The following is a 14,791-nucleotide window of genomic DNA, read 5'->3' as shown; positions in this document are numbered from 1 at the left end:
AATAGAAGAGAAACATAACTAGGGGGAAATTTTCAACTTCTTTATCTGCTAAAGGCAGCATTTCCAATATAATAAAAATAATTGTTCAAATTAATATTAATAAGAGGAAGAATTTCTCAATTGATAATGTTCAAAAGATTTTTTGAGAGGTAGAAATCTAACAACAATTATGGGGAAAAATGCTCTGGGGAGCTATGTGGCACAGTGGATAAAGCACTGGCCCTGGAACCAACAGGATTCTGAGTTCACTTGATATGTATTAGCTTTGTGATCTTGGACAAGTCACTATACCGCATTACCTCACAAAAACCAAGAAGGAAAAAAAAATGCTTTCAGTCACTAATGACTAGATGAATGCAAATTAAAACAAGTCTGGTTTTTCTACCTTATATCCTCAGATTGAAAACTTTTAAACCTCTGAACCGCATTAAAAAAAAATACAAACTTTGGAGGAACTGTAGAAAAACAACCACAACAATGCATTGATTTTAACACAGTGAATTGATCCTGCCAGTTCAGAAAGTAATTGGGTGCTGTGATCCCAAAGGGTTAAATTAGGCGTGCCTTTTGGCCCACTATTAAGTATTCATTGCAATGATGTCAGACAGAAAGAAAGGATCCAAATGTACAAAACCTTCATGGCTCGTTTTGTAGTAGTAAAGTAATAAAACCAACAAAAACAACAAAAACTAAGGGGGGGAGGAGAGGCTAGGTTGCGCAGTGGATAGAGCACTGGCCCTGGAGTCAGGAGTACCTGGGTTCAAATCCGGGCTCAGACATTTAATAATGACCTAGCTGTGTGGCCTTGGGCAAGCCACTTAACCCCGTTTGCCTTGCAAAAACCTAAAAAACAAAAACAAAAAATACCTATCAAGGGGGAATGGCTGAACGAACATGGTATATGAATGTTCTGGAATATTGCAGAGCTGTAAGAAATTATGAGAGACAATTTCAGAGAAATCTGGGAAGAATTATATGTGAAATGAGCAGAAGCAAGAGAACGTTTTCTATCGTAATCAAAACATTTTAAAGGTAAATGATAGAAAGTCTTAAAATCTGATCAGTATAATGACCAACTATGATTTTGGAGGAAGCATAATGAAATATGGGATCCATCCTGTGGTACAAGTGAGAGATTCAGGGTAAAAATGGAAAAATAGACAGATAGAGAAATGACAGATGAATATGAATATGGATATATAAACACACACGTAAATGAATGACACCATCAATGCAAACATTTTATTTATTTGACTATGTATGTTTAAGATCAGGATTTTGTTTTTCTTTTTTTTTCCCTATCATGGGCAGAGATAGGTGGGAAGTGAGATGGAAAAAATATTTGTTCATTGAAATAAATTAAAATAATTTAATTATCATAATGCCTTTACCAATCACACAATATCACTTGTAACTAAAAAACCAAACACCAATAAACAATTTAAGAGTTTCTTACATGACCTATTCTCCTATGCCTCGCTATTCCTCCATGTTCTACACCCCAGCTCTAGCTCCACTTTCCTACTTTCACATTCTTGACCTTGAAGACAGCCAGTTCAGGGTTTCATTGGAATCTCCTTCCACTCATGCTTTGAGAAACCCCAGCATTTGCCTTTTCTGTTCTTCGGGTCCTAGCTCAAGGTCACACAACCATACTGACTAGGTCTAGCACAAATATATGTATTATCTTTCTCAGCTGGGCCTTCACTGTACCCATCACCTTTTTACTCTTCCTTAATTTAATTTCTATTATGTTCCTTAGCATCAATGATTTCATTTTTATATTTGTATTTTGGGCACAGTTTTTTTTATTTTAATTTTTTTAAGGCAAGTGGCTTGCCTTAAGTGGGTTAAGTGGCCTGCCCAAGGTCACACAGCTAAGTAATTATTAAGAATCTGAGGCTGGATTTGAATTCAGGTCCTCCTGATTCCAGGTCCAGTGTTCTGTGTAATGAGAAAGGGGAAAGAAAGGGAGAGAGACAGAGACAGAGACAGACAGACAGACAGACAGACAGAGAGAGAGAGAGAGAGAAACAAGGAGAGAGACAGACAGACAGAGAGATAGAGACAAACATTCAGAGACAGAGTGATAAAGAAAGAGAGAGAGACAGTGACAGACAGAAGCAGACAGAGACAGACAAAGAGACAGAGAGAGACAGACAGACAGAGAGATAGAGACAAACATTCAGAGACAGAGTGATAAAGAAACAGAGAGAGAGAGACAGTGACAGACAGAAGCAGACAGAGACAGACAAAGAGACAGAGAGAGACAGACAGACAGAGAGATAGAGACAAACATTCAGAGACAGAGTGATAAAGAAACAGAGAGAGAGAGACAGTGACAGACAGGCAGACAGAGACAGATAAAGAGACAGAGAGAGACAGACAGACAGACAGACAGAGGCAGAACAAGACAGAGGCAGAGAGACAGACAGACAGATAGAGACAGAGAGTGACAGAGATAGATAGATACATAGATAGAGAGAGAGAGAGAGAGAGAGAGAGAGAGAGAGAGAGAGAGAGAACAATCTAACAGGGAAGCTAAAAACAGAAGGGGGGAAGAACCTTTATGGGGGCACAATGGATAAGTCTAAAGGAGTTCAATTGCTTGGGAAATGGAGAAATGAAGGCCGCCTCCTTTGAGGAAGACTCAGGGAGTCTGTGAATTTTTATATTTTGGTAACTGTTCAATATAACTGGTCTAATTGCAATCCCCTATTTTTTAAGCACTTAGAAACATGATTTGAAGAGAGGGTGTTCAATCAACGTTTATGAAGCACCTGCTATGCACTGTGTGCTAAACTCTTAGAAGATAGAAGACTCAAAAGACAGCCCCTACCCTCCAGGAGCTTACAATCTAATGAAGGGAGACAACCTGCCAAAAATATAGTCAAAGCAAGCTATAGATAGAATGAATGGGAACTAATTAAAAGAGGGAAGGTGTTGGCATTAAGAGGGAGCAGGGAAGGCTTCCTGGAGAATGTGGGATTTTACTTGGGCTTAAGCGAAGCCAGGGGGGTCAGTGGGCAGAACAGAGGAGGGGGACCACTTGAGGGATAGGGGATGACCAGAACCAATGCCCACAGAGAAAAGATGGAAAGAACATTTTCTATGTGGACCGGGCAGGAGACCAGTCCATTGTTATTGGATGAAGAGAATGGGCTAGGGAGAAAGCTGTAAGACTGGAAAAGGGGGAGAGGGCAGGTCCAGGATACAAGAAAAGGTAAAGAATTCCTGCACTAGATCATGTCGGAGATCTCAGTGAGCTCTGAATCCATGATCTTCTCATCTCATCTGCCTGGGATTCCGGATTTAGTAAGGTTTCTGCACCCTCCACCTTTTTTGGTCATATCCTCTGTGCATGAAACTAGTACCTCACTGAGACTCAGTTTTCTCATCTGGTAAAAATAGGGACAGTAGCACTCACATAGATGTCAAGGGCTTGGTGAAAAGAAAATATTATTAAATCTTAATCAGTCCTTATCAGTAGTTGCTATGTATTCTGAGCTTAGAAAAGCAGATCCATGACTCAGAGAGGCAGAAGAAAAGAGAATGGGGGCAGCTAGGCGGCAAGGCAGATAGAGCACCAGTCTTGGAGTCAGTGGGATTTGAGTTCAAATGTGACCCCTCAGACACTTGATATTTACCAGCTGTGTGACCTTGGGCAAGTCACTTCATTATTTTACAAATAAAAAGAAATAAAAGAAGAAAAGAGAGTGGATTGGATAGTTATGTGAAGAAGATTACGGACTTGGGAAATGATTACTCCCATGTAAAGGACAGAAATTGTAGGGTTTCTACTTGCATTCTACTTTCCTGCCTATAGGACCAATTTATCCCAAGGAGAAAATGCAGGAAAATTCTCCTGGGTCCTAGCTTTTGCCACTCTTTCCATCAAAGACTTTGCTTCTTTCCTTTGCCAGCCTCCTGCCTCTTCCCCCTTTTGGCTTGATACACTGCCCCTGCTCTCCTATTCTCTCCCTATCCCCTCCTGCCTCTCCCCCACCACCACAAAAGCAGCTTAGCTTTTCCCTGATGTCTGATAAGAGTTCCCAATCTGATATTAACTCAAAACTTCCTTGATTCTTTAAAGTAGGTTATTCATTAACAGGGCTTAAACCACGGGTTGTTGGACACATCTGACCCATTCATCCCAGGGACCTGCTCAGAGAGTTTGCCACCAGGCTGGCCCTGGAGGAGAAGTTGGACCCAGCAGTTCTGATCAGAAGGTGGGGAATATGGAGCAGAGATATTCGTCAGTTTGATTCTAAAAGATGGGTCCACAGGGAGTGAACCCAATGTACAGCCGGGGGATTTGACAGGCACCAACCAAAGGGAGCCTTCACATACCACAGGCAGGGGCCAAACTCTTCACCTCCTGGATTGGACTGGAGCAGAATTTCTCTCAAGACCAAGCCTTATACTTTTCATTATTTCTGATGGCCTGAGATTCCTGTTTGGAGAGGTATGACTGTGTCGCTGTCCATTTCATCAGTCTTCCAAAAGCCAACAATAAAGGGATTGGGGCATGAGGGGTTGGTTGAGGCAACTTTAACTCTTAGCTAGTTGGCAGATTATGCAAATGGCTTTGTTTGGGTATTGTGGGGAGCCTCTGATGCATGCATTTAAATTATGACTATCAAAGAAAGACTTTTATACGCAGCCAGGTTGTGGTCGAGTAGCTTTAACTGCCTCAGAATTAATAAGACCTTCTAGAGACGTGTACATTTTTTTTCAATCCTCCCCCTACCCCACCCCCAAAGCAAAAAAAAAAATCCCAACAATCCCTTGGTTTCTCCAAGAAACTTTATGAACTAGAGGACTTGACCTTGCTCCAGAGTTCTGGAAAAAAAAAAATTAAAGGGCATCTCTGTAGTCATTTGGGGCACTAGAGACCACAAAGACATTTAGAAACTAAAGTCTTCTCCCTCTTTAGTGGGAGTTTTCTAAATTACTGTTCAGTCACCCCCCCCCCCAACTTTTTGTCTTTTGGCTTATGTACTTAAACCGCATAAACAGCCAAGGTCTCTTATATTACACAATTTCATCTTGCCTCAAGAAGCCCCCATTTAAGGTGGCTTGAATAACTGTTTAATTTACTGAATTGTATATACAAAGAAAGGTCTATTTAACTTGGAATTTCCTTTACACTGGCAAATACCAACAAAGTCAACATCATTGCTATAGAAATGAAATTTTAAGGTAGATTTTTTTTTAATAAAACAAGATTTCTCTCTTTTTTTTCCCTCTTCCAAAACCAACTTGAATGGTGAAATCAATAAAAGTAAATGAAAGTATATCCTTACTATGTATGAGATAAGCAGAATTATTAATTCTTGGTTTTTAAAGATTTCAAAAATGCTTTTCATTTGTATTCCAGTAAAGTTTGTGATGTGAATATGATTATATGGTAGGATGGGGAAGATTGGCTGGAATAATTAAACAGTTATTACTAATTTGTACATAATTATGAAAATGAACCTGTAAAAATAAAAAGTATATGAGTTAAAAAAAAAAAACTAGGAGCTAATTGCCTGGCCCCTTTCTGTTCCATTGAAATAGCTCAACATCCAAAGGCTTTTAGTAGAAGTTCAGGGTAAAAACATGCCATGACAGGAGAAACTGAGAGGCGTGCTGTGAACAATGGGTGTCTTGTGGGAGGCTTGAAATGTATGCGGCTGATTCCCATGGGAACTCCTGGACTCCATTCACACTGTGTGAAAAAGATGCTCTTTCAAAATAATCTTTAATCCTTCCTTTCAAGGGAAAAAAAAATCTGTGAACTTTAGTAAAAGATTTTGCCGCTCAAATTATTCAATGGACCAGTTTTCAAACAGGAGTAGGTTTTTTTCTTATTTCGAAGGAAAAAAAGAAATTATTGATGCCATTTTGGAGTCTTGGGGAGTCTCCATGCTTCTTGTAAACATTCCTATCAAAGGATGATAGTGCTTGGATCAAAGAAAACTGGGCCTTTTCTAGTTTTGAGGTGACCACTTGCCTCATAATCAGTTGGCTTTGGGATTTAGTTTTGTATTTCTCCTTAACTTGTGATAAAGAAGAGAGGCAACATGATCTAAGGGCTAGAGAGCTAATCAAAAAAAGCAAAAAGACCTGGGTTCAGATCTTATTTCTGCAACCTGCTACCCTATTCTGCAGTGTGACCCTGGGTAAGTCACTTAACCATGTGGTGATCTAGAAGGTGCCCATTGGTATTGGCAGAGAGAATTTTCTCACCTAAGATTGCCATATATCAATTAAATCACAAGTCCAGTGCCAATTCCTTGTGATACAATGACCAGAGTACTGAATGTGGGCTCAGGAGACTTGGGGAACAAGTCATTGCTCATGCAAAATTAGGTAAATTATTTCATTTGCTTGGGCCTTAGTTTCTTTATTATTAAGGTGAGGGAGTTGGATGAGGTAGCCACCAAGGGTCTTCTAGCCCTGCATTCTTGATTATGATAAGATTTCCTTTGGAAGTTCTAATGGCTTTACCACCATTTTCTAAATTATTCTTACAAGAAACCAGTAGCCGAAGCTGAGGAAACATAAGTGTGTGTCCATCTGAGGAGAAGTTCCTGTATGTTCAAAATAGAAACAATCCAGTTTATAAATTTTTTATTTGTTTGTTTTAGTTTTTGCAAGGTAATGGGGTTAAGTGGCTTGCCCAAGGCCACACAGCTAGGTAATTATTAAGTGTCTGAGGCTGGATTTGAACTCAGGTACTCCTGACTCCAGGGTTGGTGCTCTATCCACTGTGTCACCTAGCCGCCCCTCCAGTTTATAAATTTAAGATCGGGAAGAACCTTAGCAATTTTCTAGTCCAAGAGGGCTAAACCTGGAAGGGTGGGGCAGAGGAGGAAGGGACATCCATGAACCTGGATAGTTTGATGGCTATAATTCATTATGACTACATTGCTTTGACATCTTGTATATTTTATTTGACACCTTTAAAAGCTTTAAGAACCTCCAATCCAGCCCAACTCCTCTCATTCTACAGATAAGGAAACTGAGACCCCAGAGGAGTTAAGTTCACATGAGAACTAATGACAAATCAGGATTTGAACTCAGTTTTCTGCCACTACCGAATGCTCTCCACCACATCTTACTGCCTCTCAGGGTTGTTCTGAGTGTTACCTTGCTGGCTCGTTGGAGAAATGATAAGGCTATGGAAGATATAGCCACTAACACATATCAGGGAAACAACCACAACAACAACCAAAGATGACATGTACCACCATATGACCACACCGGCTTTGGGATGGGAAAATAAAAGAAGCAATTGGCATTTGGCATAAGTTCGAGATCATTAAAATGATTTCTTCTGTGGACAGGCAGTATTGGGTTTCTCCACCTTTTATAGGTTTAACTCCTGCCTATCTGGTACTAACAATAAGAAAACACTTCATTCTTATGACCCTCACTACTTAGTCATAAATCAAGAGATCTTAAGATATTTATCTTAGGGAACTGTGTGGACTAATAACTCAAGGGCCAGCCTCAGAATTCGGAAGGCCTGAGTGGAAGTCCTGCCACTGACATATTCTGGCTGGGTGATCCTAGCAAAGTCACTTTACTTCTGGGTAGTCCCAGATAATTCTTAAAGACTAGAGTTTTGGAGGAATGACCCACCTGTGTCAGTGGAAGGGTGGTCTATTCCGGTGAACATACAGGTTTTCCTCCGGCTACCTATGGAAAGAAAAGGACCTGCCTCTTGGTGTTGCTATGAAGGTCATTGAGCTGATTCCCATAAAATCTTACACCCCTGCAAAGATGGCAGCTCTGGTCAGTTTATATTGTGTTCCAGGACTTTCACCAGGAAGGAAAATGGAAGGTTTGCTCAATCCTTTCATGGGAGTGAACTCAATAGTTGGGCTGTCTCTTCATCTGCAAGGATGGGGTGAGGGCAGGTGGCAGAATGAAAGATAACTGCCACACACAATTAGAACAAATTCAGGATGGTTGTAAAAATAGTCACTGTAAAATGGAAGAAAGTCTAACAGAGGAAAAGAGCTATGGGGAGTCCACTCTCAAACAGAATGTTCTTGGAGCCCATACATCTGTAAATTCCTTGAGGGCCAGGACAGACCAGACGACAAGGAGGTGAATTCCTGGGACAAGCATCAGCAGATACCTACTATGCCCCAAAGTAGGCTCTGGTGATACAAAGACTGGAGAAAAGTTTACTTTGCCTCTAACTCCCAGGATTCTTGAAATCTGACCTGTATGAATAGTGTGCTCAGCTTAGACTATTTTTCCTTTTTAGTAAAAAATTGTTGTTGTTGGGTTTTTCATTTTTTTTATAAAGCAGTGGGGTTGAGTGACTTGCCCAAGGTCACACAGCTAGGTAATTATTATGTGTCTGAGACTGGATATCAGCTCAGGTCCTTCTGACTCCAGGGCCGGTGCTCTATCCATTGTGCCACCTAGCTGCCCATAAACTAGTGTTTTTCAAAGGATATAATGACTCAATGGTAGAGAGCAGTATCTGGATTCAGGAAGATTCTTCCCTTACTAGCTGTGGGACCATGTGCAAGTCACTTAACCCTGTTTGCCTCAGTTTCCTCATCAGTAAAATGAGCCAGAGAAGGAAATGGCAAAGCACTTCAGTATCTTTGCAAGAAAACCCCAAATGGGATCACAAGGAATAGGACAAGACTAAACAGCAAAGATTAAATCTAGTGAGGACAGTAACAAATTACTTTTTGATAGCCAGGATTTTTGTAGTGAGATAAAATCTTGTTACTTTACATTTGTTATCTACTTTGATCTTCACAATAAGCCTGGAAGGTAAGAACTGTATTATCTCCATTTTACAGAAAAAGGAAACTAAGGCTTAGAGAGGTGCCCAGGTCACCCAGCTAGTAAGTATCTGAAGCAGCTCTTCTTCTCTCAAAGTCACTGTATCACTCAGTTGGCTATAATGATTAAAGAATGAAAAACAAGGAAGGAAAGAGGAAAGTTCTGTTGTTTGAATAAGAATGTTCTATTATTGTTCAGTCTTTTTCAATCATGTCCAACTCTTTGTGACCCCACTTGGGGTTTTCTTGGCAAAGATACTGGAATGATTTGCCATTTCCTACGCCAGTTCATTTTACAGATGGTGGAAACTGAGACAAGTAGGGTTAAGTGACTTGCCCAAGGTCACACAATAAGGCTTTGAGGCAGGATTTGAACTCAAGGTGAATAGTCTTCCTGACTCCAAGCCTGAAACTCATCATGGCACCTACCTATCCCTTAAAAGAGTGACAATTAAGAGTGATAATTACTGCATTCAACTCTGAAAACTTTTATGATAACCTTCTTGGACTACTTTTCCATCTTGGTTTAGACACAGTGACTATGCAACCTTGAACAAATTATTTAATTTTTCTGAACCTCAGTTTCCTTATCTATAAAACGGAAATTATAGAAACCTTTGCTACCTCTCCTCAGCTGGGTTTTGTGGGAAACATGCTTTATAAATGGAAACTGTTGTTATAATTGACATTGATGATGTAACTTCTTTGGGGTGCCAGTGAGTTGGATGCTCCATCCTTGGAGGTGGGTAAGGGCTTAAAGGTCCTAGGATTTTGTTGGGAATGGCTCTCGGATAATTGAGATTAATGATTGCCCTTTACTGTTGAGGCCTAGGGAGGTCAAATACACAAGATAGTAGGTATCAGAAGTGAGGAATTTAACTGGATCTGGATCTGGGCTCCTTTGACTGGCAGGCATCTCACCACTTACCATAGCAGCCCACTCATACTTTCTTCCCTGTACTTGCCATAGTGCTGGCCACATAGATAATTGACTGGTGAGTTGTACAGTAGAATCACCAGTTGAAATCTCTACAGAGACACCCAATCCAGAATAGAAAACCCTTAGAATGCCTGAACTGAGGGGCCGTGTGGCAGAGAGATTTCTACACCCCATGCTGCATTCTGTGGCTCCCTTGTAGTTGTAAAGCATGAATCTTTACCTGTTTAGCTCTAAACTCAATTCAAACTCTGAATTTTTATGTTCTCTTGAAGGTTTTTGTTGTGTTTTTATATTTTAATCAACGGGTCATAGATTAAAGATTTCATCTCCTTTAGAATTACTGAAAATTACTTCAGAGGTCATGAAGTCCAACCCTCTCATTTTTCAGATTGAAGAAACTAGGACTTAAGGAGGTCAGGGACCCAGTGAAAGTCACATGGGGAATAAGCCATGAGGTCTCAAGATAGAATCTTAGTTATTCAGTCGTCCTTCAAGCCTAATCCAATCCCTCATTTTAGAGATGAGGAAACTGAAGCCCAGGAAGGCCAAAATGGCTTGCCTGAAACCCCCAAATAATTCTCCTTTAACGCTGTGATTCTAACCCATAAAGTCTCCTTGCTTAAACATTGCCCAGATGTGACCCATCCATAGGCCAAGTGGCTGGCTATTCACCTGAGGTTCTTTCTAGGTCAGTTTCCCAGAATTCCAGGTGATTTCTCTAAGCCCTGAGAGGAAGGAAAGTTTTGCCAATTAATTCCTAGCTCTCTTGTTTTTTTTTTTTTTCCTGGGTTTAAGAAATGGTGCTTATAACTCTTTCATTCACCTGCCACAGCTGCCTTTGAACACTCTCTCTGTTCTTGGGTGGTTTTTTCCCCTCTCCCCAATCTTCTTGGGGAAAGGGTAGTTTTTCATGAACACAGGGAGTTTTGTGTTCTCTGTTCTAAAAAAAAACAACACCACTGTAGTTGGCTGCAGCAGGCTTTGTATTTCATCCCAGGAAACATAGCATTTCCCTGGGAGATAAGGTTGCCCCTGGTGGAGGCTCAGCCCGGCCACCTGACTCAAAGCAGGCTCCTGGTGAAGGCCTGCATTCCTAGCATTCCAAAACCTTGGCATTGCAATGAACAACCGGAGGATCACTGGGCTCCCTAACTGCTGCTTGCTGTCCCCTGGTAGGCTGCCTCTGAACCACCAAGGCAAAATTAGAAACAACCCCCCCAGCCTCCAACTCCGCAACTGGGCCTCAGAGGAGACAACAGAGTATTTGGAGAGGACCACAGGTAAAGAGAGAACCAGTGGGAAGACGACCGGTGGCAGAAGCAGGAGGGTTTCACTTGCCTCCCCATATTGCTTTCATCTAAGAGCTTGCCTGCTCTCCTAGGACATCAGCTCTTACCCAGTGGGAGGCCACAGGCATTGGACCAGGAGTAATGTGAGCACTTTAAGCCCCAGACCACAGGGATTATGGGGAGAGGGTGGAGGCAGATAGGAATTTTATCAGTCCTGCCAATTAGCATAGACCCACAGGCCAAAATGAAATCTGCAGTTGCTTAAGATTTCACAGACCATTCATAAAGAGGAGGGGGTGGGGTGTTGGAGGTGGGGGTGGAACAGGGGAAGAGTTTTTGTAAACTTTCTCCTTGGAAGGTTCTAACTTAGAGGGAAAGGGACATCTGGGGAAAGGAAGATGTGGAAACCTGGGGGAGGGGAGCCGCTGACCACGGTTCTAAGAGAGGTTGGGGTTTTGTTTTGGAAGGGGGAGGAGGAGTTGGTTTTCCTGGTGCCACCAAGGAGGAAATTCCTCCTCTAGACTAGTACCTGCTCTGCAATTTGTAGTCCTAAAAAGCTGTCATGAGGCTCTTACCCAGGGTCAAATCCAAAGGGATGCTTATCCTGGGGTCCATGAATTTGGTTAAGATGTGTATGTGAGTTTACAGGTTTGTTCAGATACATATGTCTATAGATGTGTGTATTGAGAATAAATATTACTTCTATCTCTGTCTCTCAGTCTCAGTTTCTGTCTCTGTCTCTTATGTTTTTCTATCTCGGTCTCTGTTTCTCTGCCTATTTCTGTCTCTGTCTCTCCCTCAATCTCTCTCTCCCCTACCCCCCTTCTTTTTCTTTTCCCATTGAGCTGCATATTTCCAGGCTGGGAATGGATTTCTAACTTTGCCTTGTTCAGGAAGGAGGCAGCCTTACCAGGGCATAGCAAGCTAAAGTCAAAGATAGTCCAATGAAGCTGCCTACATACAATCTCTGATGTGGGTTGTACTTAAGAGTTTTCCGGTAGTATAGAGTGTCTCTGGCAGCTCTGTTCTAGCCAGTATTCTCTATCTGATCCCCAAAGCAGCAACTCTTCAGGTTGGAGTCTCTGTCTTGTTATTCACCCAGCCTCTCTCTTTCTGTTTTTGTCTTCCTGTTGGCCTTTCTGAAAGACTGACTATCTCTGTCTCTATTGCCCCCTCCCTGGATGGGAGTAGAGACTCTCATGTCAGCCTTTTGCCCCTCCTCATCCCTTGTTTAGCTTGAAACCATACCCCTAGAATGAGCGTCCCCACAAAGGAAAGATCATTTATTATTAGAAGTAGGATCTTAGAATCATAGACTGAGAGAGCTAGAAGAGACTTTAGAAGCAGAGACTTTAAGGGTCAAAGAGTCCAGCCTCTTCATTTTACAGCTGAGGAAACTGAGGCTCTAACTACCTTACAGAGCTGTTATACCAACATTGTCAGACTGGAGGGAAAGATAGTGTTTAGTGTCTCACTTTTCCCGCATCCCCTCATTTTACTCAGTCAGATAGGTATATGTCAGAATTGTTTCAATTTGCATTTCCCTAATCAATAATGATTTGGAGCATTTTTTTCATATGACTATAGATACCTTTAGTTTCTTCATCTTAAAATTGCCTGTTCATGTCTTTTAACCATTTATCATTTAGGGAATGACTTGTATTCTTATAAATTTGACTCAGTTCTCTCTATATATTTTAGAAATGAGTCCTTTATCAGAAATGCTAGTTCTGCAAATTGTTTCCCAGTTTATACATTACTTCTAACCTTGGTTGCATTGGTTTTGTTTGTAAAAAGATTTTTAATTTAATTTCATCCAATGCAATTTATAATGATCTCTATTTCTTCTTTGGTTATAAACTTCTCCAAAGATCTGACAGATAGATTTATATTTGTTCTCCTGATTGACTTAATAGTATGTTTAAATCCTGAACCCATTTCAACCTTATCTTGGTATAGGGTTTGAGATGTTTTTCAATACTTAGTTTTTGGTCATACTATTTTCCAATTTTCTTATCTCAGAAGTTAGAATCTTTGGGTTTAACAAACAACAGAGTATTATAGTCATCTACTACTGTTTCTTTAGTACCAATCTATTCCACTGATCCACTTCTCTGTCTTAACCAAGTACCTTTGGTGACTGCAACTTTATAATATCATTTTAGATCTGGTATAGCTTAGCCACCTTGCTTTTCATTTTTTCTATTAATTATTTTGATATTCTTGCATTTTTTCATTAATTCCTTTGACATTCTTTGATATCCTCTAGGAGAACTTTATCACTATTTTTACTAGCTGTGTAAAATAATTTTTGGTAGTTTGTTGGTGTGTCACTAATTAAATAATTAAGTGAATTTTCATTTTTATTTTATTATTTTATTAGTTCAACCTATCCATGAGCAATGTTCATTTTCCCAGTTGTTTAGATCTGACTTTATTTGTGGGAAACTGTTTTGTAATTGTAATTGTAAAAGTGTTCATATAGTTTCTGAGTTTGTCTTGGGAGGTAGATTTTCAACTATTTTATGTTGCTTATAGTTACTTTAAATGGAATTTCTCTTGCTGTTGGGCTTTGTTGGTTAGGAAAGATGGTGCTTAAGGGTGATATTTTTGCTGTCACAACTTTCTTATCTTTCTGTTTTTCCATTTACCAAAGGAAGGGAGCAGCATAAATTAGAGGACCTCTAAGGTTGAGGGTGACTGAAGATTGACTAAGCAACAACATCTAAAGGCTTAGATCCTAAGAATTCCTCCTACGTTGACTTTGGAACTGGTCATCTGTAATGACTACATATCCAAAGTTATACATTATTGACCTAGAAGATAGTCTCTAGAGGTGCACCAGAGGTATCGATGCTTAGTCCTCTGCTGTTTGACAAGGTTATTAATGATTTGGATGAGTATCTAATTCAAATTTTTATCAGGTTTGTAGGTAACACAAATCTTGAAGCAAGACTAGACACTAGATGACAGAATTCCGATAATAAAGCATCTAGGTGGTTAGAATGTTGGGTCAAATCTATGATGTGTGATAATGAAAATGCTAAAATCTTACACTTGGGTTCTAAAAATATATTTTGTAAACATGGGATAATGAAGGTGTGGCTAGATAAGAGTTTGCCTAGATAAGATCATGGGGACAAGTAGGGTTACAAGTTGAACGTGAGTCGATACTTTGCTATGGTCCACAAGTGTCCAGGATAAGAGAGGTTAACTCTGGTTTAGTCAAATCATATCTGATGTTGCTGTGTCTAGTTCTAGGTGCTGCATTATGGAATGATCCTTAATTATCTATCATGTGTCTAAAGGAGGTCAGTGATGGTCTTCATTGTGATAATGAAGGGCAACAATGGAATGTGGTAGGAGAACTGGTTGAAGGAACTGGAGGTGTTTAGTAAGGAGGCCAGACTTGGAAAGGGAATTATTGTTATTATTTAGCATTTCTAGAGCCCTTCAAGGTTTGCAAAGTGCTTTATATATATTAATTTATTTGATCTCACAACACTGTGAAGTAAATTCCAATTTTATCCCCATTTCATGTAGTAAAATTATCCATTTTGCAATTTATTATGTTCTCTATCTCTTCTTTGGTCATAAATTTCTCCCCCTCCAAAGATCTGACAGAGAGACCATTCTTGTTCTTCTAATTGGCTTATGGCATGTCTAAATCTTGCACCCATTTCCAGGATGAGGAATGAGGCAAACAGAGGTTAAATGACTTGCCCAATCACCATCTTGTTATTGTTTGTCCATTTTCAAAG

At 40.2% G+C, this 14,791-nt stretch overlaps 1 protein-coding gene across 6 annotated transcripts in view; it reads left to right on the top strand.

Annotated features, from left to right (window-relative positions):
• The first annotated feature begins 4,162 nt into the window (after window positions 1–4,162).
• VEPH1 (ventricular zone expressed PH domain containing 1) overlaps window positions 4,163–14,791 on the top strand; it is a 199,281-nt gene continuing 188,652 nt past the window's right edge. For 4 of the 6 annotated variants that reach the window (XM_074190815.1, XM_074190818.1, XM_074190819.1 and 1 more), the window contains exon 1: window positions 4,163–4,465. The gene's annotated coding sequence lies outside the window, so the exon portion shown is untranslated. The other 2 variants (XM_074190816.1, XM_074190817.1) reach the window with 2 other exon arrangements.

The sequence above is a fragment of the Macrotis lagotis genome, chromosome 6 (genome assembly GCF_037893015.1).
Source record: "Macrotis lagotis isolate mMagLag1 chromosome 6, bilby.v1.9.chrom.fasta, whole genome shotgun sequence".
Taxonomy (NCBI): Eukaryota; Metazoa; Chordata; class Mammalia; order Peramelemorphia; family Peramelidae; genus Macrotis; species Macrotis lagotis.
The sequence above is the reverse complement of the archived record's forward strand: the minus strand, read 5'-3'. Positions and strand labels throughout refer to the sequence as shown.